Below are 7,381 nucleotides of genomic sequence, written 5' to 3'. Positions count from 1 at the left end.
AAAACAAAGCTTACCGCGAAGTATAAACTTACCGCCAGCGACTTCCCCACGAAGCGACTCTCCAGAATGGAGCTGGAAAAACTGCGAGACGCGAAACTTAATACACACAGAAACTCGGTTAGAAATAAATTCCGCACTTAACGGGTGAAAGTTAAAGTAAAGAATGGGTCGAATGGGAAAAGTAAATAATGGGAAAAGAATGGAAAGAAAAAATGCGCAGTATTGCAATATCAATATCTCGCGGCACCCCTGAACTTTGCAATTGGCACCAGAGGGTGCCGCGGCACCCCGGTTGGGAACCACTATTCTAAACCAGGGGTAGGGAACCTGCGGCCTAAAGGCCGAATGCGGCCTTATAGGGCACTAAGTGCGGCCTTCGATCTCAAAATACATTTTAGAATGTTAATATTACAGACTGCACCAGGCGTTGAAAAGTAGACAGAAACGTATTTTTCGACCTTTATTTCACATTACTATTTCATTAGTTCTAGGGCAGCGGTTTTTAAACTAGAGCCGAACGGTCCCATAGTGGTTTACATTGCGATTTCCGTAGTACAACCAAGAGTCCAAGATTTTACAATCTTACTTGTGTTGCAAAAGAACAATTGTTTACGCATAATCGAAAGTCTTAAACTCGTCTGTAATGTCACAAGGTGCTCTTATATATTTGTAAACAAGCGAGTTTCTAGGTCAAATAAATCCTGGATGTTGCAGTTAAGATTGAAATGCAGTAAAGAATTGTATTTAGCTTGGACCGTAAGTGCGTTAACTCTACAAGGGATTTGCATAATGACCATTCTGTACGTCACAAAGTTTGAACACACCACGATCCTAGGCCTGGGAAATAGTCCATGCGGCCTAAACGACTATTGATAAACCATTTGGTGGCCTTTATAAACGAAAAGGTTCCCCACCCCTGTTCTAAACGATAAGCTTTATGGATTTGGGATTGCGGATGCTGATGTATGCAAATTTTGTGGTGTGTGCAGAGAAACCATGTATAATTTATTTTGTGAATGTATTCATGTCCAGGTATACTGGGAAAGCGTAAGTGCCTGGATTGACAGTGCCATGTGTAATCGAATCGACCTTAACAATTGTATAAAACTCTTTGGAATCAACAATGAATGCTTTGAAAAATGTTTTTTGAACTTGATTAACTGCTTGCTTTTGATTGCCAGATTTGTTGTTTACAAAAGTAGGATTCAAAAACTGAGGCCAACGGTGGAAATGTTTGTTTATGAGATGAAACGTTGTAAGTGCAATGAAAAAAAATGTTTCTCAAAAAAATGATACTATGTGGAAATATAGAGTGAAGTTGAATGCCCACCTGCGCTAATGGCTATATGTGTTTGCTCGCTGTAATCGTCTTTTTGTCGTGATGTTTATGCGCAATCATACAAATAAATAACATCAGGAAAAAAAATTATAGCCACAATTATAACTAATTTTCTCAAGATAATAACGAAGTACTGGTGCAGGGGCACAAGTAGCGGAAAAATAGACTTGGCAACGATTTACCGATATTGTTTTTGTGAAAAACACGCTTGTATCAAGCCGCGACTGAATTACGTTAGTCGCATACTGAACTTTTTAATTTTTCTGTCGCGATGCTACGCTAACTGTGTAAAAGGTGCAATCATCAATTCACATGACATGTCTGTCATCAATTTAAGGAGTGGTTTCCATACTCTCTTTTATAACCTAAAATAAACATTTACTCTCATGATAAGCATGGTTCTCAAAAACAATTTGCAACACACATGCACTCAACAACACGTCACACCCGCTGCACAAACATTTACAACGGATTTGTAGCTATTAAATTTGTAGTGACGAAATATTTTGAAGTTTTCCATAACAAACAAGCTGAGTTCATAATTTCCAAACTTCGTATGATGCGTCGTGTAACACATATCAACATATGCCGACGTATGCCAAGTCAGAAAAATTATCTCCCGCCATCCATGACTTTTCCCCCGAAATGGAAACCCGGGGAAAAAGTAGGATGAAAAGTTGATACTGAGCCAATGATATCAGGAACCTATATCTACCTAACTTGCCATGAAACTTGACGCCGGACCACAGATAAATCATAGATAAGAATTTTTGTATGGTTCATCTGCGGGCCTTTGTCAGCTTTTCTCTGTTTTTTCTTTGGGCCTTTTTAGGTTACCTGACAATTTTCACCATTTTAACTATGATCAGCTATAATTTACTGCGTTTTTATCCCACTGACCTCTCCAGCAAACACAATACATCAAATATGGTCTCTTTGCAATATATTTTTAGCGCATAACGTTTACACCATTGACAGTACTCACACTTCGACGTACAAAATAAACAGCCCAGGAAACACCAAATAAACAGCATCTTCCAATTCACTTTATGACACTGCTGGATAATTTCCTTCCTTTCATCTCACCTACAGATACAGAAGAGTTAAATTCAATTGTACAGGAAAAATAAAAACTTACCATAACAATAATTGACTTTCATAATGTGAATCAGACTTTTTGCTGCCACGTATCGGTTTTGGCTTAAACTGAATCTAAATACTAATTCTCACTCGTCTTTACTTGCAAATTGCTTAAAAAGTTATATTTACTTTATGAATAATAAACATACACTTACTGGAGTAAAGCTGTTGTCACCAAGACCACTCACGGTGCATTCTTTTGCCAAATACTTCCTTACGAACAGTTCTACGAATTCTAGCTAGCAATTGCTGTGTTATAAGCGTCCTCTACAGAAAGTACAATAACCGCAAATGATTGTCTCGTAGCATTGCGACATTTTGATTTCTCAAATAGAACACGATGTGATTGGACAACGTCACAATTGACATTGTCATTCGTTGTTTAAAAAATTAGAGGTTTGTAGCTGATTGGCCAGAAGGTTTTGTATCACTAAGCCCCACGTTTTTGAACTTTCTTAAACCGTATTAGAAACCATGCGACAACCTCATTTTTTATCACAAAACGATCACGCTCGACTGAAACCCAAAAAACTGCTGCGAGTTATGCTCATGCACTGCAAACACATCTGTGACAATTTTCAAGAATAGCATAATAAACGGTCGGGTTATTTGTGCTGATAATGATTATTAATGACAACCCCAAATTAATAAACTGTTACTGCCAGACATAATGTATAACCGAGTATTGCTAGCAGTTTTATTATATACAATCGAAGTTTTGACATCCTATACAACCCCAACTGTATCGGTTAAATATGTTAAACGGCAGAGCATTTGGCGATCTACCTGTCATATCTGGCGTTTATGTTTGTGTCATGTGTGGTTTTGGTATGTATGGCCCATACCACTGCACAACACAGATTTATCTTTCACGTTGATTTGTGTTATACAAACATGGCAGAAGGTAGGTGTCGTAAGGATACGTGGGGGAAAGTTTTTGCTTGGTCGGAGAAAAACACAAAAAAATTTCTGACTGGGTGCGTACTCGGACACGAATTAGTGCGGGTGCGATACTGAATATGGAAGTATATGTGTCAGCGGTCATGCGTTGATTTAAACTTATTTTTTAGGGTATAAAAACTGGTATAAATATATTTTGCGGGGCTACTAGAGGGTGGTGGCGCCACTCAGTCACCGCCTATTCGGCGCCTATGGTTGGGGCCATAGGGTTGAACACAACAGTCGACAACTAGAAATGGCATACTCTACAACAGGGGTCTCACACTCAAAAGTTTGAGGTCCAAAAACAAAATTTAAAGTAAGTCGAGGGCCACACCATCGAAACATTTGTTACAGTGTAACATGGCAACAAAAATATTGCATGAATAAAAAGTTAAATGTTTATCAAAGTCATTAACTACATTAAAACAATATAAGTGTCAACTGTGCTTTCTTGCTTTGTGTGGAAACAATGGTATACAATGACGCAACAATGTAAAAAAATAGGAGGCAACAATCGCCATTGCTGATTCTAAAAATGGGCTATTTCCTATTAAAACGTTGCATATACCCGAAATAGAGAGTGATGGTATCGTTTAAATGTAAACTCACGGGTCTAAAACGGCATTCCGCCTCAGTAAAACCACTTTTAAAAGTAACATCGCTCATTGAAGGGCTGTGCGAGCCGCATGTTTGAGATCGCTGCTCTATAAGCTGTCCAAATTTCAATTAAATTCGGACTTTGTTTTAAAAATTCACCCATTTTAGGGGCTAGTGGGCAAAAGTTCCGGACTACAGGTTGGAAAACAACAATTAACAACTAACATGACACAATGAACAAGCTGTCCAAATTTCATTCCATTCGAACATTATTACATTATTATAAATTCGCCCTTTTTAGGGGGTTAGTGGGGCAACTGATTGGGTTCTACTCCTAAACTAGTTCAAAAACAAAAGACCATGATCTTTTAGTTCAGAAACTACGGCCCGCGGGCCGCATGCGGCCCAGCAAAGGAGTTCATGCGGCCCGTCAAATGTTAGTAAATTTGACAGACAAATTTACCGAGCAACGCTAAATAGTATTATTTAACTGCAGGATATATAATATATATATATATAAATATATATATATTAGATTACCCGCAGTTGGTGGAATGTGCCGTTTTGAGAATGTTTCGTTTCTGTCCGTACTTTTAAAATATCTACAATCATAATATCGCATTCTTTTCAAAACATCTATTGCTACAGGTCGATCAGGTTTTACTAATTCAGTTTTTGGCCCGAAACCCGACTATTTGGATATTTTTACCAACTAACGTAATTTGGACGCTATATTGATTTAGGCTAATCATGTAGCTTCTAAAATCTAAAAAGTAAAATTTGGCATCATTTACTTGAATAACAACTTTATTGATTTATTTTAGTTCTGAACCGTCAACACAACGAAAAACATTAACGCCATCTGCCCTGGAGCTAAGGTTGACCCAGCAGGTCTCACAGTCTATCAACATGCTTTTGTTGGTGGAAGCGCATTCTGTGGCAACCGTATCCACTGTGGAGATTTGTAGTGGAATGGCAGCAAAAGGTTACGGCACGGGCTTACGAACCAGTGTCGACAAAACGTTAATCGAATCAACTTTTCTGATCTTTTACCGTTAACAAATGAAGTGTACCTATATGTGCATAAGAGTAAAATGTTCCGGACATATCCTAAAGTTGGGCGTAAAATCTGTGTCCGAAAATAAATACAAAAAAAACCTAAATGTCCGGAATTTTAGCGTCTAGTAGCCTAGAGTGTTTCTTACAAATCTTAGCTTAAAATTACTATTAATTGTTGCCTGCGCGGTCTTGGATGCACAATGCAGCCCATATACATACGAAACAACTGATCAGTTTGAATTAAGGTTTGTTTGGTTATTTTTTGCGCATTTAAAGCAAACAACACTTCACAGTGAGACGACAAACAATTTATGACATCACAAACGAAATCATCCACTATTACGTCAAACATAGTTGCCATGTTATTAGTATTGTGCAATAGTTTGAGGTCTTGGGGAAATAAAAAGCGCAAAGAAACGAAGTTAAGTAGTAGATGCTCTTGCTGCAAATAAAGGCGACCAAAATAATTTTCATGGGGCCCAACTTATACTTTGAGAAACAGTGCACTAACAGCTGCAGTTTTTGAGCATAATCCAACTTTTGAAAGTTTTAATAGTGTTTGGGTTCTGCGAGTTGGACTTTGTCAAGAAGCCACCACACCACGTCAAGGTGCCAACCCATGCGGTGGGTCTCGTCTAAGTCAGTAGAGAGACCCTCGTCCGGTGCGGAACTACAACCGTGACGAGGAAGACAGACTGGTGTGGGGGCATACAAAGGGAATAAGTCCATGTACGTCCCCAGATAAACATACCTCTGAGTTATGTGGATCCTTTGTATGAGTAAAATTCGCCCGTTTTTACCCTGAAAAAAAAAAGATTAAGGTTATGGGGATGTTTGTAAAAGTGAAGTGGAAAATGGCATGAAAATGCTTACCTTATTATTTCACTCTTGTCATCATTTGGGCGTTTTTTATGTTTTTTTCTCATTATATTTGCTTTAAAACAAAGAACAAAGGTTATAAACGATAAAAAAAGAACTTAACGTGCCATTATAAAACGGCTTACCTTAAGAAAAGAAAACCAGTACAACGTTCAGTTTTTGTCATTCGAATTTTGTTAGTTATTTCCTGCAAACAAAATTTTTGTTAAAATTTCTGCAACCAGCTATAAGACATTGCATTATTTTAAATAAGACTTACCTAAGTTTTACCTAAAACCGTACTTTTTCCCATTTACTGTGTTTATTTTTATTTTTTTTGCTTTGTTGGTATATCTGACCTGAAAGAAATAAAGTACAGGTTAATTTGGCAAAAAAAAACAAGAAAATTGCAGGACTTTACCAGATAATATTTTGAGGCCAAACTGCCAATGTAAAGCATTTTTTGTTTTCACATGACTACTGTAACAATGAAAACAAGTTAACATGAGATATTAACAACTAATTTTTATTCCGCTTCTTTCTTGATAAACCTGGAAAACAAAACCGTTAGATTCAAATAATCGGCATTCTAAATAGTCTTTGTGGCTCCTCATTGGCTGACTTGTTCCATTTTCATAGCAGATTCTAAAAGCAGCTCAGATTCTGTTACTATGACCCTGTACGTCTGAATGCTAGCTTTTGACAATGGCGGCCCGACTAGCTAGACTGCCTTAACCACGAAGCAGCTCGCAGTTTTCAAAAAACTAAACTGTATTAGTCTTCGCAGCGCCGAATTAGAGAGAATATAACCTCATATACATCACATTCACATCAATAATAAATTAAGTTATTAGTATTAAATCACTTTTCCATTAATGGAAGGAAGAGTTAATGCATATATTGCGACGCGTCTTTTAACAACAAACAAAACTAAAAGTATTTTAATTAACATGCAAACATATTAAAAGTAGCTATAGGTTCTAATGCTCCTATATTAAACTACTTATATAAGGCAGTATTTTAAACTGTGCATAAATTGGAATTGCTTCCTAAACTGGAATCTGGTAGAAATAAAAGGTGGTTATATTTTAGGTTTACTGGAAGTTGCCACCAGGGTTTAGTCGTGGTCAACTAAATAAAATTTCACAAGTCACCACCAAAAATTAGTTGTGGTCGAAATAACGAGTATTTTTTACCAGAATTGCCACTAGTATTTAGTCGTGGTCAACTAATAAGAATTTCACCCAAAAGATGCCACCAAATTTTAGTTGTGGTGTCAAAAACAATATTATTTACTCAATAAGTTGCCACTAATATTTAGTCGTGGTCAACTAAGCGGAATTTTGTCCCAAAAATCACAACCAAACTTTATTTGTGGCCAAAAACAAATATTTTTACCCCAAAAAGTTGCCACTAGGGTTTAGTTGTGGTGAACTAAAATATCAT

Source organism: Phallusia mammillata, chromosome 6, assembly GCF_965637545.1.
Source record: "Phallusia mammillata chromosome 6, kaPhaMamm4.hap1.1, whole genome shotgun sequence".
Taxonomy (NCBI): Eukaryota; Metazoa; Chordata; class Ascidiacea; order Phlebobranchia; family Ascidiidae; genus Phallusia; species Phallusia mammillata.
The sequence above is the reverse complement of the archived record's forward strand: the minus strand, read 5'-3'. Positions refer to the sequence as shown.